The 27,979-nt window shown below is 34.9% G+C and overlaps 1 protein-coding gene across 8 annotated transcripts in view; it reads right to left on the minus strand.

Annotated features, from left to right (window-relative positions):
• Nucleotides 1-27,979, minus strand: part of LOC141449739 (discoidin domain-containing receptor 2-like) — a 556,155-nt gene that overhangs the window by 449,856 nt on the left and 78,320 nt on the right. For all 8 annotated transcript variants that reach the window (XM_074119460.1, XM_074119461.1, XM_074119458.1 and 5 more), the window contains one exon: nucleotides 4,952-4,975. The gene's annotated coding sequence lies outside the window, so the exon portion shown is untranslated. The remainder of the gene's footprint in view (nucleotides 1-4,951; nucleotides 4,976-27,979) is intronic.

A 27,979-nucleotide genomic window follows, 5' to 3' on the forward strand; every position in this document is an offset into this window, starting at 1 on the left:
AATTTTCCAGATGATCGATTAAGTCTTAACCGCATTATCAAGTTTGAACTTTCAAGTGACTTTACCTAAATAACAGGATTTCCAACAAATACTGAAGAAAAAAGGAAAACTAAGGGAATTTTCTGCGCTTAATCTTACAAAAGGTAAAAGAAAGCAAACTGTGTACGCTACTGAAAACTAGGAAAAAAATTAATGTCTTCAGGGAGCTTCCCTTTATATCACTACAATACACCTGAATATATTTCAACGAAAACCTCACGAAGTTTTATCTTAAACTTACATTCTTGGGCTAACTTAGAGCTTTACCTTCTATCTAATGTAAATTTCATTGGATATATTTCCGATAAATATAAAACTTCTTTTTTTTTATTTTTCTAAGCCATACATGTAAGCACTTTTCTAAATACACTCTCCATGACAACTTTTTATCTATGCAATAGTTTTATAAGTAATTCGTATTCATATATTCCAAACGTCACAGAAGTATAAAGAACATCTACAGCAGCGAAATAATAGAAGGAAAAAGGAAATGCTTCTATAGCTAGTGGTTATAAAAATATGAAGCTGTTCCAAGGACTTGCATGTTAGAAACTATGTACAAAGGGGTTGCCAGTCAGCTGAACTTAAAATCCTCAAGGGATCATTCTGCTATGAAAGCCCTAGTTATACTGAACGTGTATGCATATAACAAGAACATACTGGAGTTGAGTATGTATTTACAGTCTAACTGTTATAGAAATGCAATTTTTATACAATTTTTCCATAGTATTCAGTAAAAAAAGATGGTTACAATAATTATTTATACCATTATCTAAAGAAAGTTTTTACGGAACAATGATTACACCGTTGATGTTGTTGATTTGCATTAAGAATGAATTCCATTTTGGGCTAGTAGGCAAAGATCTCGCAGGAATGTAAGGTCATAGCACCTGGTGACATTCAAAGGCTAGCTTGCAAGAGTGTTACTAAAGCCACAGAGGTTCATCTAAATCTACCATCACTACATATCTCTAACTACTTACAGGATGTAGTTAGAACGAAGAGGGCAAGACTGTTGAAGTGCCAAACAGCTCCTTATAAGAGGTTTAGCAAGAAGCTAGAAGCAGACAAGAGTTATATACAACTTCGGCAAACCTTACAATGTTCTTGTTCCTGGTAGACAAGCGTGGATATCGAGTCAGACGACTTCGAGAGGTACACTGACGGCTCCAAGATGAAGGAAGTGAGCCTACGCGCTGTCTATTGATCTGCAGACGGTGTTACTCCTAATATACTTTTCTTTAAAAATTAATTCCGAGGACTGCAAGGACTACAGGCTAGCAGGTCCAATGAAGTTTGCTGAAGGCATCAGATCACTCTTAGACCCATCAAAGAATGGATATTCAACAAGTCGCAGGAATGGTGGAGGTAATCGTGGCCAGTAGCAAACGATAAAGTATGAACAGCTACTCGTCAAACTTATTACGACATTACGAGGTCGTTGATGATAATAATTGACTGTAATGATATGCGTGATACGAGTTATTTTTTAAAATGAAATTTAAGCATGTATTATTTTCAATATATCAAAATATGAATGTTCTGGGCAAACTATTCTTAAAATATTAAATGGTGGTATCCAAAGAGGCGCCATAAACCGGGCCTTATGACAATTTGCATTGGTTAACTAACAAACTGAACATCGAGTGCAAGTGATTAGTATGATCAGGACTCTGAATTTCAACTTACTTCTGTTAGTAAAAACTTTCAGAACTAAAACTTTACTTCAGTTGAATGGCCACTTTTTCTGGTTGCTTCAAGGATGGAGAACGGCCCATGGAAGGCATTCAGAACCATCGATCTGGAAGAAAACTTGTAGAAAGAGCTAACCAACCAAGGAGCTCGTGGACTGCGTTAAAAGCTTTTAAGAGAGGGGGCGGTTCTACCGCACATTCCAGAATTGAATGTATTGAGAATTCGACTTGGGACAAGGGGCGTACACTCGTAAAGTATAATGACGTAGAGAGGAGTCTTACCCTCAATTCTGTATCGTACATTGATGGCTAAAAATATTCAATAACAAAACTGAAACGATTATAAAATCTTTAAAGAAATTAGTGAATCCATTATTAAGAAAATTAAGAAAAATTTAATAAAAATACATAAAAAATGATGTAAACAAATATGCAATTATATGCATTCCAGCTAATTGATATTTACTTTGTCTTACACCTCGTAAAAGGAAGCAAAACAATCAGACAGATATTGGATTCTGAGTTTTTTACTGCAAATGTTCATTTCACCGTATCTAGGGTACGAAAAAATGGTTTTTACAAAGTGGTAAGTTTTGTCCACTGTAACTCACAAACGAAAAATTACATTTTAAATCTAATTTCTTCACGTACCAATAAAATTTTGGAAAAATATTCTATCATTTTCTTCAAAAAAACAAACTAAGTAACCATACTTTTAACCCAAAATATTAGTGAGGAAGTTTTACAAGTTGTGACCTGTTAAGTTTTGAAAATAATGACGAATATTCACTTAATATCTTGTTTTCTTACTATTAGACCTCTTTTATAGCAAAGGTTCTATTTCGTAAGACTACAACCTCCGTTTTCTGTACCTAACTTTTATTGTTAAGTAAAACAATAAAGACTCCTAAAAACAGTTACAAAAAATTACATCTTTTGGTGGAACCCTTCGAGTAAGAACTTTGTTTAAGTGATTAATACTTGAAATTTAAACTCGGGCGACTTATGACCAAAATTTTAGTGTCAAATGTAAAATTACAATCTTAAAATATACAGATAAGTAAAATTTCAACTTAAAAGATTAAGCGCATTTTTTCCAACAAGAATTAGCAGCACAAACAATTAATATCTACACCAATTTAATTAACAGTTATACGAGTATATATTAATGACCTCATAGTAGAAAGGAAATATATTTCGTGATCAATCTGAAGTCAACTCATAATCAGTCGTAATTTTATTAAACATTTTAGGTACACGCACCACAAACTACACTAAAATATGTGCCAAAAAGATTAGATTGGCGGATTAGCAAATATGAAGTTGGTAGACTGCTCAATTTCAGCCTTGACAAAGGCGATGGTAAGCTTGAGCAACATCGTGAAAAATTCCCAGGTAATACTCTTGTCTATTCTCAAGAGAGTTTCGAGATTATATGCCATATTGTTGATGGACATTGATGGACTGTAGAATGATGGGAAGGAAGTTTTTCCTGTGATTTTAGGAGAGAATAAATTCGTTTTAGGAGTTATTATTTCTCGATGAGTTTCCCTAAGAGTGGAAAGCACATCCTGCTGCTAATTATAATTTTACAGGCTTACCATTCATGTAATATGAGAATCAAATATGGAATTGAATTCCCAAATTTGAATCAAAAATCTACAACTTTATGAATCTTAGATTTTTCCAAATTTAAGATTTTCTCGCAAACGGCTACTAAAATTTTATTTAAACATTGCATAGTGATTACAAAATCTGCAAATATGGTTAAGAATTCTTTTTTCTTCAAATGTTTAGAATTAATAAGATGCAATTACGAGTAAATCCTCATTACTGCTCACAAACAAACAGGCCCGTATCAACAGGTTTACGTCATAATTAAAGCAATTAATTATATTAAAATTTATTTATTTTTATGGCAGTTCCAGCAAGAAATACTTCCTTAATTCGATGAGTTTAACGGATTCGACTTCCTGTCAATTTTTCGTATTTTTTTTTTTTTTTTTTTTAATTTATTTATTTTCAAAACTGCAGAATAATTCTGCATCAAGTGAAGCTGATACAACATGATACATAGAATACATACATGAATACATGAGGGGAGAATTCACCCATTGGTGAAACTCCCAAAGTGGTACACTTCACTATTGTACATTGGCTCTTACTTCATTTAGAAGATCGCGTGGCCACCTGCGCTTCAACCGCCTGGGAGGATTTCCTGGTAGAGTGGTAAGTTGAGCTACTAGAGGATTGGGATGTGAGGTGATTGATGTGTGGAATTTAAAGTATCGGAATCTTACAGCTTCAGAAACATAGGGAACAAGGAAATCTCGGTGCAAGGTATGATTGGAAACAAAGTAAGGAGCATTAGCGATTCTACGGAGAGTTTTTGACTGGAAGGATTGGATTCTGTAGATATTGGAAGCTTTGGCTGAGCCCCAAAGTTCCATTCCGTAAGTCCAGGCAGGTTTTAGTATCATAGTATAGATAAGTCGTTTATTCTGTAGAGAGAGTTTAGATCGCTTGTCAAGAAGTCTAGAGAGAAGTTGGTATCGTCTGTTCAGTTCTTTCCGTTTGAGTCTAGTATGTGGATTCCAGGTTAGGCGTTTGTCCATGAAGAGTCCTAGATACTTAACACAATCTGTTGTGGGAAGAGGAGTGAGGTTTAGGTAAACGGGTGGAAGGATAGTTCGCCTTAGGGAGAATGTAATGTAATTACATTTATTTTCATTAATTTTAATTCTCCATTTCTTTAGCCAAGGCTCAAGAGATTCTATATGGGATTGGAGGAAGCGGTAGGCAAGGACCGGGTCTTCATGAGGAGAGAGGATGGCCGTATCATCGGCATAAGTAAAAAGGAAGGTACGAGGATTGGTAGGAATATCAGCAGTGTATATGGTGTAGAGTACAGGCCCAAGGACACTTCCCTGGGGAACACCTGCTCGAACTGGGTAACAAGGAGAGTAGGAATTTCCACAGACGACACTAAATAAGCGTCCAGTAAGGTAAGATTGAAGGATGAGAAAATATGTAGTTGGTAGGATGCTCTTGAGTTTGGCAAGCAATCCCCGGTGCCAGACGCGTATTTTTTTTAAAGCACAATTTTATAAAGACTATTTTTCGGACTTACGGGACCACAAAACCGACTCTTACCAAAAATAAAGACTAAGTAAAAACAAATTAATATTTGTTAAACTTAAAATTTTTTAAAAACTTACATTTGTCCGTAGAAAGGTGAACACCTGTGAACACAAAAAATAACATTCTATTAATAAATCATTATCATTTATTGAATATCATTAAATAAAAACTTTATTTACTATTTTTAAAACAAAACAAAATTTATAAAATATATGAGCGTAGCAGGGTAATTAAGCAAAAATGAAAGTTGTGAAATATATACACAGTAGCTGAAAATTAGGATTTATCAGTTTGTAAACAATTTAAAGCGCTGTAAATTTTGTGAACATGTCTAACAGGGTGGAAAGGTAAGGGGGGTAGTGAGGAGAAACTTTCTCATTATGTGCCGGAGGGTGGCTTCTGATTGGCTGTCCTCTTCAATGATTTATTACTTCACTGGGCGGAATTTTTACCACAGTTAGAGTTCAACTATTTCCTTCTAGTTGCCAATTTCTAATCTAGGATTTTGTTTTTCAAAAACTGGTCCCTTCACTGTCTGTAACTCTGTAAACAATATTCAATTTATTGGTGACATTTTAAAATTAATTTAAACTTCGAATAATATTAATGATTATCCACAAACAAATTGGGGATTGTAAATTTGATATAATTTTTTCATGGGGGCTTTACGTCCAAATACCACGAGGCAACTAACAGACGATCTTTATTAAAAATTTCTTATATTATCCATTAAATAAAATCCAAGGCCTAGACCTAGAAAAAGTACCGAGACCTATAAGATTCTAATAGGGCTGCCCAAGGCCTTCGCTACCACGACCCCATGGATCTATTGTGACTCCCACTACTCTAGAGGTCGCTCTATAGTCCATTTAATTAGACTCTTAATTCCGGAGAGCGACTCCTGGGTAAAGCTCACAGGCCTTGGTTTTTCCTCCCCAAGGATAGTTTTTCCTCTTAGCAAGGCAAGCCCCTAGCACTGACTCAACACGTGTAGTGCCGTATCCTCCTCTTCCTCCTCCTCCTGACAGAACCTACAAAGGTTATCATCTGTCAGGCCCTTGAGCATCCTGAGCCTGCAGTGGCCAGTTAATAGGCCTACAACCGAGTACTACAAAATACATCTTAGCTATGCGGACATGTTTTTCCGCAAAGTTCAAACATTGTCTGAAACAGTGAAAATTGTCCAATTTTTTTTTCCCCCCCAAATTTGAACTCCATCCTCCAGAAATCAAATAACCGACTATAGTATAATGTCCATCCAGTTCTGACATCCTTGTTACAAGAAATAACAAAGGTATAAATAACAGCATTCTTCCTTTGCAGCATTTCTTCTACTTCTTTCTTTTCCTCTTTTAACATCCCGGAGCTAGATATGGTAAGCAGGCCATCCATCAATCTGAACGAAGAAGAAGAGCTTGCTGTACAGAGAAAATTTTCGTATATGTGTCTACGGCGGTGGTTATCCCCTACCAGCGATCATACATCATATCAATATTCCAGCCGATCGGTACCAGCATGTAACTTGCAGCACCTTCCATCTACCGCTCCTCACCTCCACGTACGGCCCTCTACTCACTATCTACCACTCTTTTATTTGTTCCAACTCTACAACAGTTACTTGTAACAATCTTCAAAACTCACAGTTCTATTTGTTAACTATAAATATGATTCCATTTGAATAACTAATGACTTTATGGCCAGATATTAGCATAAATAAATGAAACCTGTACTACATCATTGTTGTTTAAAGAGATTATATATGATACACGTACACTACATATATTTATACATAGTTCATAGGTCTAGAAAAATATTATACCATAAAAAAACAGATAGACACAAAAATTATCTACATAAATAAAATTAAGGGTAAACTCCATGCTTATTCTTCTCCCTTTAAACCAACATCTCACAAATACTCTCCTATTCAATTATTTGAATTACTTGGTGTAATTCTCGTCTCCGCCAAAGTAAACTATTAATGGATTACATCACGCCATGCTCTGAATAGCTAATCGCAAAAGATTTGCTACCAGACGATCGTAGAAGCACGTTTCCAGAGGGGTACTCCTTGGACGGATGTACTTCTTCTATTTGTTAGGTCCTATAACCTATTTCCATCCCAAGTAGCGCTTCAATAATTTAATAACCAATTATTTTCTAAGGTGCAAGTTGACTAAACGTTAAGTTTTCTTTTATTTAAACGCAGGAACATACATCGTGCTGAATAATTATTTGAATCAAATCTTTTTAAAGACTCCTCTAAGAATTTTGGAACTCAAAAACTTTGTTTTCCCATTTTTATTGAAGGCAGTTTCGAGATAAAATAGAAATCAACGAGTTTCCCTAATAATCTTCGACTCTACTCGGTGCAGAACGTGTAAAGTACATCAAAATTATTAAAATAAGTAAAAAATATTTTGTAAATTTGACTATTAAATTTGTAGTTGCCGACTATAGTTGGTGGTGGATAGTAAATTAAATCAAGACGATCTTTTATGCCTAACGTCGCAAAATATTCAGAATGTTTTAAAATGCATATTTTTCTGAGTTTTTGGTGGGAGAATCAATAGTAATTTTGGTGGGAGAATCAATAGTAATTTTGGTGGGAGAATCAATAGTAATTTTGGTGGGAGAATCAATAGTAATTTTGGTGGGAGAATCAATAGTAATTTTGGTGGGAGAATCAATAGTAATTTTGGTGGGAGAATCAATAGTAATTTTGGTGGGAGAATCAATAGTAATTTTGGTGGGAGAATCAATAGTAATTTTGGTGGGAGAATCAATAGTAATTTTGGTGGGAGAATCAATAGTAATTTTGGTGGGAGAATCAATAGTAATTTTGGTGGGAGAATCAATAGTAATTTTGGTGGGAGAATCAATAGTAATTTTGGTGGGAGAATCAATAGTAATTTTGGTGGGAGAATCAATAGTAATTTTGGTGGGAGAATCAATAGTAATTTTGGTGGGAGAATCAATAGTAATTTTGGTGGGAGAATCAATAGTAATTTTAGTCCAAAAATTCAGATATGTTCTGAATCACTGGAACTTTGAAAATCTAAAATTTGTTCAACGCCATTTGCATTTTTCTTTTGTAAGTTTGCTTTTTTTCTTACTCTCTATTTAACTCATACAAAGTATTTTTTGTATTTTATGATTTTTCTGAACGCCCAAAAGTTTACAAATTAATATTAAAATAATAAGTTTATTTTACTGCTTAGGAAACTCATCGATAAATGCAATTGTAGAAGGGCTTAAAATTTACTGAAGTGCATCCTATTTGTTTGTACGGCTTCTCGGATCAGTGTCACTTCTCGGGACATGGAGAAGCACTAATAATAGCATTATAAGCCAGTAATTAAAAAAATGAAATAAAAATAAAAAGCACAGATAAAAAGGAAAATAAATAAAATAATAATAAATAAGGGGGCCATTAACGGTTGAAATCATTACATCAATAATCTTTTGTTCACCAAAACGATGATTTAAATACTGTTCCGACTGATATGTAACACTTTTTCTTTCTTTTATAACCTTATATACCAAGGTAGTATTTATTTTGTATTTTTTATAATTTTTAATTTAAGGACAGAATGAATAAGGTAGACTGTTTATGGCGGTGTCAAAATAAAGGAGAAACACAATAAATATTCTGTACAGGTAAATTGAGACTCACCTTGTCGACACCCTTCTTCCAATTTATCCAGTTTAATTTATACGAAATGATTATACTATAAATCTTTGGCTACCAAATATTTTTCTAGGTTGATTATATAGGTGGAGAATGTAAGAAGTTTGTTTTTCTTTATCAGAAGTGAACAAAAATAAATAAATATTAAAAAAAAAAGGTGATGAAAAGAAGCATAATTCGGTTGGCAAGCCCCTGCTGTCATCGGTGGGTCTGAGGATAGAGGTACCCACACAACGGGGTCCCTCTTGGAACAATAGAAGCAAAAAGGACAAGTGGTTCCTGTATAGAGGCGCGTCCTGCACGATGATTTAGAGTCTAGAGCCCTTAACGCCCAGTGACTCAGTAAATTATTAGAGACATGGGTGGTGACCATTAGTCTTACAGGTGTAGCACACCTGTATAATATAGATTCTTCTTTTCTTTTTTTTTCAAGAAATAGAGATTCGTATCTAAAACTTTTACCACTTGTACTTTTGTAAACGAATGGGATATTGAAAAAGAGGAACATAACATTAGAAGAATAGTGTTCTAGAACTAATGAAACGGTCATGTTGCTGACTTGCAAGCGCAACGAAGCGGGGGTTGATTCATGCTTGACTGGATGGCCAAGCAAAAGGATTATATTCGCTTGAATCTGGTCCAATTAGAGTTCCTAGCTTTGTGCAGACTCTCCGGGTAGAGTGTTTCTTATTTTAGAGGGCTACTGAGAGGCGGTGAGGTGATTGGTTAAGAAAATTAATTAGAAATAATAAAACATCAGAAATTCATTAGCTGATTTACTCAGCGAATTGATGAGTATTTGTAATTAAATGTGTATTAAGCGCGAAGTTTAGTTTACCGTTCTAGTCTCGAAAAATACATGGGATCATACGATGCAAAAGTTTCACAAAATGTAGCAGAGATTATTGGAGGCGCGGTATTCAAAAAGGATCAGGATGAGAAAATGAGGAATGAGGATTTAAGGAGGGTACAAGAAACCATGAAATAAAGCTTATGCTGGCACTAGAGAAGAATTAAAAAATATTTTTGTACATTAATCGTCATTTAAATGGTTATAATATAATAAAATGGTTGCCATTTAACAATATAAAAAAACAATAATACACGTTTACCAAGAATAAAAGGCAACAAAATGGATACAATACAGCTTCTAAATTAAATAATTTTATGATCAATATGGACAATTTTTTGTTACTAAAAATAGTTTTGTAATCACACATAAAAACATAGATATAAGTGTTTAATATTTATAATATTACTGGTGCAATGTCATGTACAATGTTCAGCAGGGAGATTAAGCCGTAGAGGAATAACGAGTTTAAGGGAACCAACAACAGGGAATATTGTAGTACATTCTCAATTTGCATAATCATACAACAAATAGAGACGCACATACTTGTAATAAAAACAATTTATTCTACAAAATAAAATTATTCTTTATTCCATACTCTGCGATCGTGAGGTTGGATTGTTTATTTTTATTCTCTTATAATTTCATATTTGTATGACTAAAATGGAATGAAAGTTATTTCATTATTCTTTAAAGGAATTAAAAATGTATATTCAAAATGGCATTAAAATTTAAACTAATAAACTTTGGTATTGTCAAATAAATGTTAAAAGAGGCAGGTAAATAAATATCTTCTTAAAAAAAGAAAAATCGACTTAATACCAAAGCAAAGTTACAAAAAAATTCGATCTCCCGTAATCCCTAGCAATGTGTACATTTACGAAGATATTTCAAACTACGAGTAGCTATATCTTGGAAATACAATAAATGAAAAAATAAAAATCATTTCATCTCAAAAATTGGTCATAAATGTAAGCATACATGACTTTAATAGTTTTCCTTATTCAATTATCAATTTTCTTATAACATCTAAGGTTATTGGCGCCCGGAGCTTTTTCCAGTGCACTGCCGGCCTTCAGACTGTGTTCTCTGTCCATCACAGGACAGTGAGCTGTAAGAAGCTCCTAGGAAGAGAAAATCTAAGGGTTATAATAATAATAATAATATAAAGGGAAGGGATTAGCTATGAGGTTAGCATACTGGACTCCCGGGTTCGAATCCAGCAGCTAGCCCTTAGATTTTCTCTTCCTAGGAGCTTCTTACAGCTCACTGTCCGGTGATGGACAATGTTGTCTGTAACGAGAGAACACTGTCCGGAGGCCGGCAGTGCACTGGAAAAAGCTCCGGGCGCTAATAACCTCAGCTGTTGATGCGCAAAAAAAAATAATAATAATAATTATTATTATTATTATTTAGGAGAAAAATTGTTTAATACCCATTACTACTACCCGGTTTTCTTAAGGTGCTCGAACATCTGTGAAACTAGAACCAAACCCAGAGTATTTACAAGTGAAACAACAATCCTTTTCCGCAGACAAAATCGGGCGCAGAAAGCGGTAAGCTAGAACCCAAAAATCTCTTGAGTAATTATGTTTAAATTCAGTTTAAACTGGCAATTAAATAGATTATCCGCTTAGAAGTCCATCGAATTTAAATTTATTGGTAAAATAGTGTGCTTCCGTTATCATAGTGAACATCATCTTAATTTGCCAGTTGAATGCGAAGCCTGTCTGAAAAATAGAAAAATGTTGGACTTTCTCGTCTTAAATTAAAACTTTATTAATTCTAGCTAATTACAAAAGTGAAAAAGTAAAGTTTCCCATGAAAAATTTTAATGAAAAACTAATATGGCAGCCCGCATTTGGTAATATTCCTTTGGTAATTCATTAAATGAAGTTAGTCAACTGAAAGTTTCAGTAAACGAAACACTTAAGACCTATTTCAAAACATTTATCAAACAAATAGCAGTAAAATAACCATTTTAATTGATGAATGATCACCTAACCAATATATTGGTGATAAAAGCTGCGAAGTCGTTCATCTAAACGGGATATCACATTTTCTTTCTTTGTTTTTTATTTGATACACAATACGCATGCGCAAAGTATTCAGCAATAAACCATTTTTTTTATTGTGTGAATAAGGCAAAACTTTACTTTTAAATTTGATAAGAGTAATACTTCCTTACATCAAAGAGAAAAGAAAAGCCATTTAAATAAAGCTGAACCAAAACGGAAAACATTTTCATCCAGTTTGAAATGTAATAAGAAAAGTTAACGTCCCCTAACGATTAACGAAAGTCCTTATCCAAATTAAAACTTCAAGAATGGTAACTGTAACAGATTTACCTGATCTAATTCTTTATAAAATCTGTAAACTTACAATAAATTTAGAAAAGATAAGTTATATTTATTATAGGTTGCTTAAAGAACTAAAGAGATAAGAGAAGCGACTTGAAGAAGAAACAGGACCGGAGGTTGGCAGAGCTTGTTAGTCTAACGTCAGCTTCTTTTTACCTGCTTTCTTAGAGCAGCCCTTTACCTTTCACAAGAACTCTAGACAGAAGTACAAAATAAACAGATGGCTAAATTCTCTTCCAATGTTTTCCTTCTTCATTAAACTTTATACTAAAAAAAGTAATAAAAACTTAAATTTATAAAGCTCACTTTTTACCATCCTTTCCACCAAAATTTCATTAGGGCCACCAGAAATAAACAATGCGATCTATTGAAATCAGTTGTTATCCATCCTAGGCTAAGCAAACCAGTGCAGTATTCCACCACTCAATAGTAGAGTATTAGGGAATTACGAGCGATGGAAATACAAATTCAATTCTTTCGGCCAGTTGAAGGGATTTATACGGAATGTGTATACAGAAATCTTGCCTTAGAATGCACCTGTGACACATGAAGATAGTTCGGCAGGCACAGTGTCAACTTAAATGTAAGTTTGAGATGCGTAGGGATTATGTTGGACATTACCTAGACGCTGGGATGGCCAACCTGCGGCTCACTTTGGCATTGTGTGGAGTTTTAACAGTGGCACGCTAAGACTTATTGTCAAATTTTTAAAAAAATAATAATATCGTCTTCAGAGGGAGGGGATTAGCTACGCGGTTAGCGTATTGCATTCCCACGTGGTGGTCCCAGGTTGGAATCCAGCTGCAGACCCTTAGATTTTTTCTTCCTAAGAGCTTCTTAAAGCTCACAGTCCGATGTAATGAGAGAACACTGTCCGGAGGCCGACAGTGCACTGAAAAAAAGTTCCGGGCGCCAATTATCTCAGAAGCTGACGCGCCTTAAATCATTTAAAAGAATAAAAATATCGTCTTCAGGCACTTTGTCAAAATCAGCATGATTAATCTGTACCAAAAAGGAATAATAATCCAAATTTACACGATTTGGCTGTCACAGATATTGCTGTAGATTTGGATGCACATGTTTGTGAACAAATGTTTTCTACTATGGACATAATAAAATCAAAATATCGTTCAAGAACTGCCTAATTATGTTAGCATCCCCAAGAACTAATCTTAATATTGTTGACTTGGTACAGAAAAACTTCGATTCAAAAGTCACATTAATTAAGTAATAACTGTTTCATAATTATTTAGAATTAAATATTTCAAGTTATTCATTTTTATTTTGTACCTAATTTAAATCTCCATCTCTAAGAATAAAGTGGAAAAAAAATATTCTATTTGCATAAAAACCCAATAATCAGCGTAAAATTAACATTTTTTCACCTTTTTATATCTTTTAGCATGTTAGAAAAGTTGGTAACGGACGCATAATCATTTTCTTCAGATAGTGTCACTATTCACAAAAAGGTTGGGCACTCCTTAACCTAGAAGACCATACTTTGAGTAATGCACAGGTGAGAACGTTTTAGAGTGGACATTCAGCAGGAGATGTTTATAAAGTTAAATATTTGAAAAGATAATGTGACGAAATTTGGCAGGGTTGAGGGTAACCAGGGATAAAGTTTGAGGTGAGAATTGGATGACAGTTATAAGGTGTTCTTAAGGCATTCGTCTCAAATATATCGCGATATAGGCGCCACAGTAGCCGAGCGGTTAGAGGCGAGACCTGTAGAGCTAATATGTATTGTGGTACTTGGGTTCGATTCCCGGTCTAGACCTTGGATTTTATCTAATGGTTAATAAAAGAAATTTACAGTGAAGTATGTTTGCTAGACGCCTCCGTCCATGACACCAAACTGATAGTTGGACGGTAAAGCCCCGCCTGAAAAAATAGGCGATTACTTTTTCACTTTACTTTTTATATCGCGATATAGTCATGAAGGCCGATACAATTTTAGTGTAAACTTTTGTTCTAGTATAACTAATCTGTGTAACTAATCCCTAACAAATTACTACAGAATGTATTCGACATAAAAATTAATTGAAGCCCTGGAGATATAAAGGAGGTAAATAAAATTTATATTTTTTTTTTTTTTTTTTTTTTTTTTTTTTTTCTTTATTTCTGCAACTGTACATATATACAACAAGCAAAATTGATGTGTGAATAATGTACATATAAATAAATATATATACAAATTGGCATGAGCGATGTGAACGGCGACCATCCAGTGATGGGAGCCGCTAGTTCGCCAATAAGGCAATCTTACACAGCAGCCATCCTAGGAGGCCGCCGTTCTGCACTTAAATGATCGCGCGGCCACCTCCGCTTTAGTCTTCGATGAGGATTTGAAGGAAGTGTTCTTGAGGATAGGTCACGGATTAGGGGATTAAAATGGAAGGATAGTTTGGAATGAAATTTTGTGTAGCGGGATTGAAAATTTATATTCATTATTAAAATCAATAAATTGCTTAAAAATATATCTGTTTACAGTTAGACTATCTCAACAGCGTTAAACTCTGGGACACCAAATACATACATATGTAGCAAGAGAAATCAATAATACAATTGGTCTAGGCATATTGTAGCTTACAATGAGAGAGTGTGTGGTTGTATTGTGGCATGCACTTAATATAATGGAAGCATTACTAGCTGTATGGCGACGCAATGTCGGTGATTAGTAACGGGGCGAGTCAAATCTTGATACACAGTGTGTTTCGCTCAAGAAATATCAATATAACGTGCAAAACATTAATTTGAGGTAGTTGGGACATTCTGTACGCCGCCCTTAATCATAGTAATGTGCTATTACATTATTCCCAGTTAGTCAGCATTTTCTTAGCAAAATAAAAACTAACTGGTATTTCGTTTCATAGAAAAAAAGAAGAAAGTTGCCTAGAGATAGTTTTTTTAGCAAATAAAATTTTTACAGCCGTAGACATTATTTTAATACTACTCGAGAAGCAAATATTAAAATTAGTTTTAACAGTATACATTACCATAATCCATGTTCGATAATCTTTTTTAAAATGATGCAAATTTTTATGACATTCTCTAATTAATTTTTAGAGTGGTAGTACAAGGTATCCGCGTTTTTAAACAACTGTAGCAGTTTAAAAGCTATGGTTTTTCTTAACGATGTTATTAAAGTACCGTAAATCGAAAAGATTCAATATAAAACAGAAGAAAGATTTTTTTTTTTATCTCCTAATTTAATGTTATCCCTAGTTTTACTACCAACTCAAATAGTTGAGTTTGCAACATAACCCGCAAACCTATACACTTTCTTAGCAAACGCCAATTTACTTCATTTTTTACATTCACATGGAAATTAGGGCTTTCTTTTGCGCTCAGCGAGAAAATAACTTGTCGACTAGATCCATTATTTACACTGAAAGCTGTAGGTGATTCATCATTAGATTGTTTTATAACGGGAAAAATTTCTACACTTTCGAAGCAAAGTTGGAAAACTGAAGGTAGCAAGCAGGGGATTAGTTAATATGAAAATGCGTTTCTAAAGGCAAAAGAGTTATTTAATAATTTACAGCTTTTACGCCTTTTTAAAACGCTTAAAAGCGCGCCATTTTATAAATAAACGACGTTTTTGGTTTGAGTAGACTTTTTTTTTTTTTTTCAACGCAAAATTCACTCCACTATACATTTATTATTTATACGATTATTTAGATTTGTAGCTGCTCTGGTATTAAGCCACCACAAATTTTCCTCAAGTTTTAGTTTTAAAACAAAAAGTAATGAAAAATGAGAATAACAACTAAAATAAAATATTAAGATAAAAATTCCGTTCATTAATAAAAGAATTTATTGCAATCTTTTTAGTGCAGTGCGACCACTGAGATTTGCTTTCTAGTTTCGTCATGGATAATTTGTGTACGTCAAAAATGTTTCAAATGAATTCTCCAGTTAGGTAATTTGTCATAGCTTGCTAAGGCCACGCAACACAAAAAATATAATATATTATAATAAAAATACAAAATATTAATTTTGTATTAATATTTCTTGATCATGACAGCTTTTTTATTAAAGCTACTTTATTAAATGTTTGTTATTATTAGTTATTTTTATTTTTTCTATATAAACAACTGTATTGCCAGTACAGTAAACCACAGGCTAAGAATTTCATAATAAGTATGGTTTTTGGGGGAAGGAATTAATCGAGTGGTCGAGTGGATTCCAACGTTTCTAATCCAGCAGATGGCCCTTAGATTTTCTCTTCCTAGGAGCTTCTTACAGCTCACTGTCGTGTGATGAACGCTGTTGATTGTAACGAGAGAACACTGTCCAAAAGCCGGAAGTGCACTTAAAAAAAAAACTGCTGCGGGCGCTACTTAACCTCATAATAAAAATACGAGGGTCGTTTGAAAAGTCCGTGCAAAGTCAGAGAGATAGCACCACTGGCGCGTATCGAGGTTATGTTTAGTTAGTAGCATCTCTTGGAAGAACACACACCAAGTTTCAGCCAGATCGGTCTATTTCTTTGTGTTTGGCATTCGTTTGAATCGAGGAAGTCGAGTGATTTTCAAAAAATGGACGAAAAAGAATTTCGTATGTTGATTAAACACTACTTTATGAAGGGCAAAACGGCTCAGGAGACTAAAGAGAAGCTTGATAAACATTATGGTGACACCGCACCTTCGATTAGAACAGTTTATAAGTGGTTTCAAAATTTTCAGAGTGGCCATATGGGCACAAGTGACGCTGAACGTTCTGGACGCCCTGTTGAGGTTACTACTCCAGAAATCATTGATAAAATCCATGATATGGTGATGGATGACAGAAGAGTGAAGGTGCGTGAGATTGCGTCGTTTCGTCACTGTGGATGAAACATGGATACATCACTACACTCCTGAGACCAAAGAACAATCTAAACAATGGGTTACCAAGGGGGAATCTGCGCCAAAAAAGGCGAAGACCGTTCCTTCGGCCGGAAAAATTATGGCGACTGTCTTTTGGGATTCGCAAGGAATAATCCTCATCGACTATCTGGAAAAGGGTAAAACTATTACAGGTTCATATTATTCATCGTTATTGGACCGTTTGAAAACCGAGCTGCAAGAAAAACGCCCACGATTGGCCCACAAAAAAGTCCTTTTCCATCACGACAACGCACCAGCTCACGCCTTAGCAAAATTAATGGAAATAGGGTTCCAACTCGTTTCACATCCCCCCTATTCTCCAGACTTGGCTCCCTCGGACTACTATTTGTTCCCCAATATGAAGAAATGGCTGGCGGGAAAAAGATTTTATTCAAACGAGGAGGTGATTGCAGAAACGAATGGCTATTTTTCAGACTTGGACAAATCCTATTATTCGGAAGGGATCAACAAACTAGAGCCGCGTTGGACGAAGTGTATAAGCCTAAAAGGAGACTATGTTGAAAAATAAAAAAGGTTTACCCCAAAAAATTAAGTAGTTTTTATTTTTGCACGGACTTTTCAAACGACCCTCGTAAGTATGGTTGGGTCAGTTTCGAAAAAGGAAAAGTTACTTTTTGCTTCACAAAGAAAATTAGTGATTTTAAATTTTCACATTTACGACCAGCTGGATGAGGTTATTAAGATATATATGTCACTAAAAATCTGCATTAAAACTTACGAAGTTTCCAGTAATCGAAGATATTTTTGATAATGTCGAAAACGTTAAGGATATAGAATGAAAGAGGTGGGAATTTAATTTCATTTAGTGAACAGCGCATAGCCACTTTCCAACCAAATCATCAAAACCCAGCCTTGTTCTCAAATTTGTTTCTCCGCAATTTTTGAACTTACGCACACAAAATATATTATAATTCTTATATTAAGAAAAAAACTCGCTCAAACCACAGACTTCAAGTATTAAGCTCATTTTCCACCATAAGGCACATTAGCAAAACGTTCTCTGCTGCAGTCATGGAAAGAGCTAATAGTCCGATTTAAGACGAATGGCAAGTTAGTTAATATCGAGTACCTAAGAAGAAGTGATTTATACATTTATATAATTATTTTAAAGTGGAATTCAAATTCAGAAATCACTTATCTAACAAAGAACCATTCAGCCATTTTTTTTTTTTTTGGGTTGTGAACAAACAAAAATAAACTTCGCTTCCCTCAGAGTAGATTGGTGGCCATTTTCAGAAACAAATCTACTGAACAAACCAAAACGACAAACAAACATGGCTTTTTCCACTACTACTTGTAGTGACATCACGCACCAGACGTCATTCTCTGACTCACTTTAGATGGAAAATAATACTATAAAAAAAATAAATATGGAAAATTTTCGAGGATTTTTCCTGTCAATACCAGAATATTCTACTTTTCACCTGCTTTGTGAATTTCACCCAAAAGCCTGTGTGAACAATTGGGATTTTGTTATATACTCGTACACAAATGACGTAACACTTACATTTTGTTTTTTTTTTTGCTATATCGAGATAGATACCAAGTGCTACTTTTGTATTTATTAAATAAAAATATAATAAAACTTAGAAGTGTCCTCTGACGAAACTATTTTGATCATTGATTTAATTTCAATCGCTGGTTGACCTAGTTTTTGGTCTAACAACACCTGACTTTGAATTGTTATTTGCCAGAGAGGGACTTTTATTTATTATTAGAGCGTTTTATTAAAAGAAATCTCACGGCGTCAGGAGCCTTCAACTGTACTGCCGTCTGCGGTAGCGTTTACCCCAGAAAATATGTCAAAATACTGCTGTAACTGACGTAAGCTGGAATCAAAGAGCTCTAAGTGCGTAGAAGAACCACCACTTGTGTAATCCTTTCTAATTAGGGAGACTTTCAAATTAATCTTTTAATTTTTTAGTCCAGCAAGCATTAATCGTGTGTATTAAAGGCTACTTCTTTTTATTTTAAGTGAATAAATATTCAATTAAGTGGTGTTAATATTAGTTGATAATGAAAATCTGTTCTCGCGTGGAAAGTTGTCTACTAGGTGCAAGAACAGGATACTACGAGGGTCGTTTGAAAAGTCCGTGCAAAGTCAGAGAGATAGCACCACTGGCGCGTATCGAGGTTATGTTTAGTTAGTAGCATCTCTTGGAAGAACACACACCAAGTTTCAGCCAGATCGGTCTATTTCTTTGTGTTTGGCATTCGTTTGAATCGAGGAAGTCGAGTGATTTTCAAAAAATGGACGAAAAAGAATTTCGTGTGTTGATTAAACACTACTTTATGAAAGGCAAAACGCCTCAGGAGACTAAAGAGAAGCTTGATAAACATTATGGTGACTGCACCTTCGATTAGAACAGTTTATAAGTGGTTTCAAAATTTTCGGAGTGGCCATATGGGCACAAGTAACGCTGAACGTTCTGGACGCCCTGTTGAGGTTACTACTCCGGAAATCATTCATCCATGATATGGTGATGGATGACAGAAGAGTGAAGGTGCGTGAGATTGCTAGTGCTGTGGGCATCTCGAATGAACGGGTACATAATATTTTGCATCAACATTTGGACATGACAAAGCTATCCGCAAGATGGGTGCCGCGATTGCTCACGCTTGACCAAAAACGAAATCGTGTGAAGTGTTGCAAGGACGGTTTGCAGCTGTTCCAGAAGAATCCGCAGGACTTTAAGCGTCGATTCGTCATTGTGGATGAAACATGGATACATCACTACACTCCTGAGACCAAAGAACAATCTAAACAATGGGTTACCAAGGGGGAATCTGCGCCAAAAAAGGCGAAGACCGTTCCTTCGGCCGGAAAGATTATGGCGACTGTCTTTTGGGATTCACAAGGAATAATCCTCATCGACTATCTGGAAAAGGGTAAAACTATTACAGGTGCATATTATTCATCGTTATTGGACCGTTTGAAAACCGAGCTGCGAGAAAATCGCCCACGATTGGCCCACAAAAAATTCCTTTTCCATCACGACAACGCACCAGCTCACACCTCAGCAGTTGTGGTCGCAAAATTAATGGAAATAGGGTTCCAACTCGTTTCACATCCCCCCTATTCTCCAGACTTGGCTCCCTCGGACTACTATTTGTTCCCCAATATGAAGAAATGGCTGGCGGGAAAAAGATTTTATTCAAACGAGGAGGTGATTGCAGAAACGAATGGCTATTTTTCAGACTTGGACAAATCCTATTATTCGGAAGGGATCAACAAACTAGAGAAGCGTTGGACGAAGTGTATAAGCCTAAAAGGAGACTATGTTGAAAAATAAAAAAGGTTTACCCCAAAAAATTAAGTAGTTTTTATTTTTGCATGGACTTTTCAAACGACCCTCGTATGTTTTTTATCCTGCCAAATGTAATAAGTATAGGGCTATGTCTTACAGCTTATTTTTATTGGCAATTTTATTAATTCAATGTTATTTGAAATAACCTTCTTCTTTTTTTTGAACTCAGAGAACTACAAAACAAATATATCGTGTAAAAAACTAGGAAATTATTATTGTTTTACTAGGTCGCAATACTTTTTCTTACCTAGTATAATAAGAAAAAGAAATGCAGGAAAAATTTAATATTTTTCTCATGAGAAACTTTGATTTTACTAACTCGTTCCAGCGAGCACGTATGTATGTAAATATAAACTTGAATAAGGGTAGCACACTCTATTGTCAAATAAAAAACGATTCTTGCCGTAGATACAAGAAGTAATATGGCTATCAATATTCTCTGAGCATTTATTTATTTATTTATTTTTTAAAAAAAACAATAATACTTTGTGATTAAATGGCACGATAATATTAGGCTCACTATAAGAGGCCTCGTATATCTGTCCATCTGTATCATAGTTCCCTAAATGTGGCTTTAAGTATGTTTATTTTTCAATTAATTGTTGCCTCATTATTTGTATTTTGTATAATGATTCAAAATTGCTTATTTACTGATATCAGTAATTTGTTGGAATTAATGATAATAATGAGTTCGTCTAAACCACTGGCGGTGCCTTTTTAGATTAAATGATATGTAACTAAAATACATGGTCTGTCTACTGCATACATAGTTCGTTCTTTTTCTTTTCTAGATTGAAATCTTCTCCTTTCTGTCTCAGTCAGTTCCCCCTAATTTATTACTACTATGTATCTCTAATAACCTTGAAGCTGCAACTCCTCCCATTTAACTAAAAAAGGATTTTGGCAATTACTTTTAAGCTCTTGAGTCGTTTTACCTTCTAGTGCTAATAGCAGGGCATCAGAATCTAGGAAACCTATGAACGATGTGGAGGCTGATTGGAAATCCAGCTCCTGCTAATCTACTTGGTTTACACACTCTCTACCTATTATTATATTATAATATGGGGTTTGTGGACATTTGATTCCGAATTGTCCCTCGTGCATAACTATTTTCTCGAACGAAGTAATGCAATCGAGTTCAATTTCAAATTTCGGGTTTTCTCGAATCCTTTTTTTTTTTTTAAGGATTCTGTGAAGATTAAAAAGTGTTTCTTCGAATAATTAGTTGTGGGAAGACAAATATCTGTAAAATAGAAAACCAAGGACTCTGTAACCTTATATTTCGATTCGATTCCATCAGCAATTTTGGCCGTAATTTAAAATCAACGCTTCATTTTTTGGATCCACGTACCGGTAAAATTCAATTAAGGGCACATTAAAAACGTTAAAATTGAATTTTTCTGGAAATAAAATGTTTTAAATAAAATATTGAACTCCACTTTAGATGTACTACACACAGTAGGCCTATGGACAATACTTACTGGTTCACCCTGTATAAGGCATAAAACCGGACATGAGACAGCTAAAAATGTGAATTTTTCACCCAACATGCGTAAAATTGTCTATATTGTGGAGCGAACCAGGTTAAAGGAATTTTAGAGTAAATCTCCGAGAAGTAAAAAATCCAGTGAAGTGGTTAGATTGGATTGTGAGAAAAAGGTCTCCGTTCCGGAATGAAAGCTAGCAAATACTGTCCAAGTAAAATGTCACTGTCGATAGATTAACTTTTTTCTTTTAACTTTTAATTTTAACATTTAAAAAAATAATAAAACCTAGACCGTATATTGTACTAAAATTGTAATTTTAGAGGGATATCTACTTGCCTCTCTCCTGTATTTTCTGAACTTGGAAAAACTAGATTAATAAATAGGATTAATATGAGCCTTTTTTTAAGTTTCAGATAAGAATACTATATCTTAATGAGTACTGAATGAGAATGGATACACACAGTTCAAAAAGGAAACAGTTGAAACCATTTCAAAGAAAAGAAAAAACTGATAATCGCTTCAGAAACTTTCCGGTACACGGTACACAGATTTTAATAATAATAATAATAATAATAATTATAAGGGAAGGGATTAGCTAAGAGGTTAGCATACTGGACTCCCACGCGGAGGTCCCGGGTTCGAATCCAGCAGCTGACCTTTAGATTTTCTCTTCCTAGGAGCTTCTTACAGCTCACTGTCCGGTGATGGACAGTGTTGTCTGTAACGAGAGAACGCTGTCCGGAGGCCGGCAATGCACTGGAAAAAGCTCCGGGCGCTAATAACCTCAGCAGTTGATGCGCAAAAAAAAAAAAAAAAATAATAATAATAATAATAATAATAATATGATAATTTTTTTTTTTTTTTTTTTTTTTTTTTAGAGGGGGTGAAATGCTACTTACGCACACTGTGCCGGACTCCCTCGCGGCCTACCGGCTAAAACACCCCCCCTACTGCCGGACCTAGCCTGGATTCACTGTGATGTCAGCATTACATCAGGCTAGGCCTCAATCCTGCCCCTAGTTAGGGGACCCTGCCCAAATGGTGTTCCATGTCTCTTTTTTTGGAGACGAGTACTTCTCTTGCAAAACCAGCCACTAGCGACCAATTAGTTCTGCAAGAGAGCATCGCCTCCACCAACACCTCAGGAGTCAACCGCCTGACCATCGACTCCAAATCTCTTCGGAGGCGACTCCACCTTTCACACACAAAAAAGGTGTGGTAGGCGTCGTCTCTCACTTCTGGACAATATATGCAATCTTCTTGACTCTCCTTACCAATAATAATAATAATAATAATAATAATAATAATAATAATAATAATAATAATAATAATAATAATAATAATAATAATAATAATAATAATAATAATAATAATAATAATAATAATAATAATCCAGTTAGAACCGTAATACCACAGGTAATACCAAAGAAAACAGGTTCCTCCCTTGCCTGCGGGCCGCGAGGAATTTGAAAAAAAAGGAAAAATAAAAAAAAAAAATATAATAATAATAATAATAATAATAATAATAATAATAATAATAAAGGAATTTTAGAGTAAATCTCCGAGAAGTAAAAAATCCAGTGAAGTGGTTAGATTGGATTGTGAGAAAAAGGTCTCCGTTCCGGAATGAAAGCTAGCAAATACTGTCCAAGTAAAATGTCACTGTCGATAGATTAACTTTTTTCTCTTTATCATAGGACAACTGTCCGGTTCCAGTAAGAACCGTAATACCAGATACAGAAAACAGGTTCCTCCCTTGCCTGCGGGCCGCGAGGGATTAAAAAAAGAGAAAAGAAAAGGATAATAATAATAATAATAATAATAATAATAATAATAATAAACAGAATCGTGGAAATGTTTCAAGCGAGGCAAACATCTGTGAGTGCAGTTATGTTGTACTCGTACATCTTTAGAAACACGGCCACATGCAAACTAGTAACCAGACTTGTCGGGCAAAGGTTAGCCTAGTAAGAGAGCGATTATCTGTAGAGAGAGTAAGAGACTGCAGTAATCCCAGACTACCACGGCCAAAGATTTACTGGAAGATCCTACTTTCAGGGCGAACGTCAGACGAAGATACAACTACTCTTAATTCAGGTAACAAACTGCTTGCTAAGAGTAGAAAACAAATGGAATGTTTTATAATTAACTATGGCGTATTGTTTAAACGTTTAAGGTAAAAGCTGTTCATGTACAATAGCCGAGGAATTAAATAAGAAAATCTAAATCTAAAAATCTAAAAAAAAAATTGTAATCTGAACACTCAAACGACTTATCTTAAAGCAATTAATTTTTCTTGAAAATTATAATCAGTATTTGAAAAATGTGACTTCAATTTTATCTCTACATATTCATAGTAACTTTGTAAGTCCTAGAAATATTACGAGGGTCGTTTGAAAAGTCCGTGCAAAAATAAAAACTACTTAATTTTTTGGGGTAAACCTTTTTTATTTTTCAACATAGTCTCCTTTTAGGCTTATACACTTCGTCCAACGCTGCTCTAGTTTGTTGATCCCTTCCGAATAATAGGATTTGTCCAAGTCTGAAAAATAGCCATTCGTTTCTGCAATCACCTCCTTGTTTGAATAAAATCTTTTTCCCGCCAGCCATTTCTTCATATTGGGGAACAAATAGTAGTCCGAGGGAGCCAAGTCTGGAGAATAGGGGGGATGTGAAACGAGTTGGAACCCTATTTCCATTAATTTTGCGACCACAACTGCTAAGGTGTGAGCTGGTGCGTTGTCGTGATGGAAAAGGACTTTTTTGTGGGCCAATCGTGGGCGTTTTTCTTGCAGCTCGGTTTTCAAACGGTCCAATAACGATGAATAATATGCACCTGTAATAGTTTTACCCTTTTCCAGATAGTCGATGAGGATCATTCCTTGTGAATCCCAAAAGACAGTCGCCATAATCTTTCCGGCCGAAGGAACGGTCTTCGCCTTTTTTGGCGCAGATTCCCCCTTGGTAACCCATTGTTTAGATTGTTCTTTGGTCTCAGGAGTGTAGTTATGTATCCATGTTTCATCCACAGTGACGAAACGACGCTTAAAGTCCTGCGGATTCTTCTGGAACAGCTGCAAACCGTCCTTGCAACACTTCACACGATTTCGTTTTTGGTCAAGCGTGAGCAATCGCGGCACCCATCTTGCGGATAGCTTTGTCATGTCCAAATTTTGATGCAAAATATTATGTACCCGTTCATTCGAGATGCCCACAGCACTAGCAATCTCACGCACCTTCACTCTTCTGTCATCCATCACCATATCATGGATTTTATCAATGATTTCTGGAGTAGTAACCTCAACAGGGCGTCCAGAACGTTCAGCGTCACTTGTGCCCATATGGCCACTCCGAAAATTTTGAAACCACTTATAAACTGTTCTAATCGAAGGTGCAGAGTCACCATAATGTTTATCAAGCTTCTCTTTAGTCTCCTGAGGCGTTTTGCCTTTCATAAAGTAGTGTTTAATCAACACACGAAATTCTTTTTCGTCCATTTTTTGAAAATCACTCGACTTCCTCGATTCAAACGAATGCCAAACACAAAGAAATAGACCGATCTGGCTGAAACTTGGTGTGTGTTCTTCCAAGAGATGCTAGTAACTAAACATAACCTCGATACGCGCCAGTAGTGCTATTTCTCTGACATTGCACGGACTTTTCAAAGACCCTCGTACTTATACATTATACTGAGATGACAGTTAAAAGTGTAGCCTGCTCCATTCTTGCAACACAAGTGCCAATAAATGATTTTTATAAAATGAAAATGTCACAAATAAACGTTATTGAATTAAATTAGTTTAATTAAAATCGTTGAAGGCGTTCTAGAGAAAAATGAAAAAATAAAAATCTATCGATTTGTAATAATATAGTACTTCCGATCGATTAATTTTAATCAAAAGCTTATAATGAGTTCTGGTGGCAAAAATACAAATATCAAATTTGAAACTTCTATAATTTTCCGCTTTTAAAGTTTATGCTGATCACAATGATTAGTAAAAGTCTTTTTTTACGGATTAAGGAGCCTCAAAACGTGAATTCAATTCGGAAATTTAAACGATTGCATAAATAGCTATTAGATTAAAGAAAACAGATTTGAAAAACATTATATTGGCTAAACTCAAATAAATATGACTACAAAACCGACAGCATTTCAAAAAAGAAATTCCAAGCTGTAGTAAAGTATTTAATATTTATCTGGTACGACAACAATTTTGTTATATTAAGATTCTAGAAAGATGATGTTATGTACTGCCAGGAGCAGTAGCAGCAACAGCAAACAACCCCAATATGCACGCCTCAGGTGCATTGTGGCACCCTCGGAAATACCTTAACGTGAGCTTATATCCCTGAAAAGGAAGGGCAGTAATACCGTCTTTTACTTTGGTAAAATGTCATAGGTGTATTGATTCTTCTTGGACTTAAGGTGGCGAGGAAGAGAACTTTATAGCAAAAGGGCGGTTGTGTTTAGTCAACCGTTTTAAGGATTTTTGGCGCATAAAAGATGAACTTTGCAAAATGCAGAAACGAAAAAAAAAAGCGGTTTTACCCGAGAATGATTAACAGATCTACCTGGAGGCAATTTTGCTTTATTACTTTTGTAAAATAATTGTTTTAATAAAAGCGGTAAAAGTTTGAAGAAAATCTATTGAATTAAAGTGAGAGTTTTCCATTGATGTGAATTATGTTCTTTATCTTACTAATTTTAAGAGACAATATTACAATCGTGAAAAAGATTTCCGATTTTGAGTTTCTATAAAAATCACATGTTTTTGAGCACCAGAATCAATACATATTTGCTACCCCTACATATTGAAATATTCCAGTAAGTCTTAGAATTTCACAAAAAAGCGATGGAAAAACTCCCAGAGATGATGATGAGGTTTCTTAGATGTATAAAAGGGGAAAACCAGAAAAAAAACCAGGTGAGTAACACTAAAATTAGAGTTACCCCAAATTAGGGCTTGCAGAAGAAAGAATCAGGTCTGGGTCGCCAAATACATTAGGAAATAGATAGGTCCAAGACGGTTTACAAGGTTTAGCCAAAGAGTTAACAAGTTAACGAGAGGTGGCCAAGGAGAAATTAGGATGATGATCGGAGAAAAAGTGGCAATAGCCAGAGGAGAACTGGATCAGAAAAGACCTGTTCACCTGTCTGGGAGAGACCAATTTGTAAAAAATACTTTTCCATCCTCAGGAGTCATTTAAACCGATATTACCACTGGAAACTCAAATTCGAAGATCAGATTACAGTAGAGTAGAATGAAGTACCAAAAAAAGGGACTGAAATTGGCTACGATTTCTGCACCCTCTTTGATAATTTTCAAAATTGTATTGAAAAATTAAAAAAAAAATATCACTATTTTTGGGTAACCATTTTTCCCTAAAGTTTTTCCTCAGTGGAAAATAGCCGTGCTAATGCTACTTTGAAAATCCTTTTCCATTAGAAGCATTAGAAGAGAGATCACAGGAGAAAGCAACATATGCTGAGTATGTAAGGTCTTGGGGAGATTAGACGAGTTATAGTCCGAGATTTACTGTAGTACATCTAATGGCCGCTACACTTACAACTCACAAACCCCATTATCAGAGATGCCCTCCAAGATCTGAGCAAACTTGTCCTCTTAGAGCAGAGAGCCATGTTAATATTTAGTTAATACTATAACGGAAGGGGCACTAGCTTGTCTATCTTAAAGATAATTCCATTTCTGTTAATCAGCTTTGAATATAATTTTTTTTTAATTTATAGTTTTTGCCATAAAGTTTTTTGCTTTATAGCAAAAAACTTTATGGCTTACTTCGGGACTCTGTATTCTCCTGTCCAGAGTTACTTATTTGTACTGAGAACCCGAAGAATGCCGCTGTCCCATTTCGGAAAGAAATACATTCAACGTTGCTTAATCTTTCTCAAACAGTATCTTTCTCTAAAAAGGTTAATAAACACGTCTTAAGTTCAAATGAATGGTACATTTACTACTTTAATACAACTTATGAGAAATGATGTGTAGTACAGCATTTTATGTAATGGCGGTGAATGTAAATTTTTTAAAATGTTAACACCAAACTGCGCTGATGGTTACTTAAATACAATAAGCATATAAAGCTTAAAAACGTAGTCAAAGCTTCTTCTTGCTCTAGTAGGAGAGACACAACACGGTTTAAAGGTTTATAACTAGCCGCCAGGCATTGTAAGAGTCGTGTAGTTCACTAACTGCTGTTTAGTGGCAACAGCTTCACTAAAGGGAATATAATATTACCTCGGCTATTTTCCTATATCGTGTTTTAGTACTGCGCAAAGTCAATTTATGTATAAGCTGAGATGTCTAAGAGTTTCTTGAATAGAGAAGCACATAAATTGTTTTTTGTTATACTACAGGCAATTCTGCAACTATAAACTTAAATATCTTTTACTTTAGCCATAAATAGCTTCTGGGGCAAACAAAATAAAACTGCATGTTGTGAAACGACATACAGTTTTTGAAAACTGTAATTTAATCACAATAAAAGTGGAATA

Source organism: Rhodnius prolixus, unplaced genomic scaffold (assembly GCF_049639745.1).
Source record: "Rhodnius prolixus isolate KJV_2025 unplaced genomic scaffold, Rpr scaffold_2, whole genome shotgun sequence".
Lineage (NCBI taxonomy): Eukaryota > Metazoa > Arthropoda > Insecta > Hemiptera > Reduviidae > Rhodnius > Rhodnius prolixus.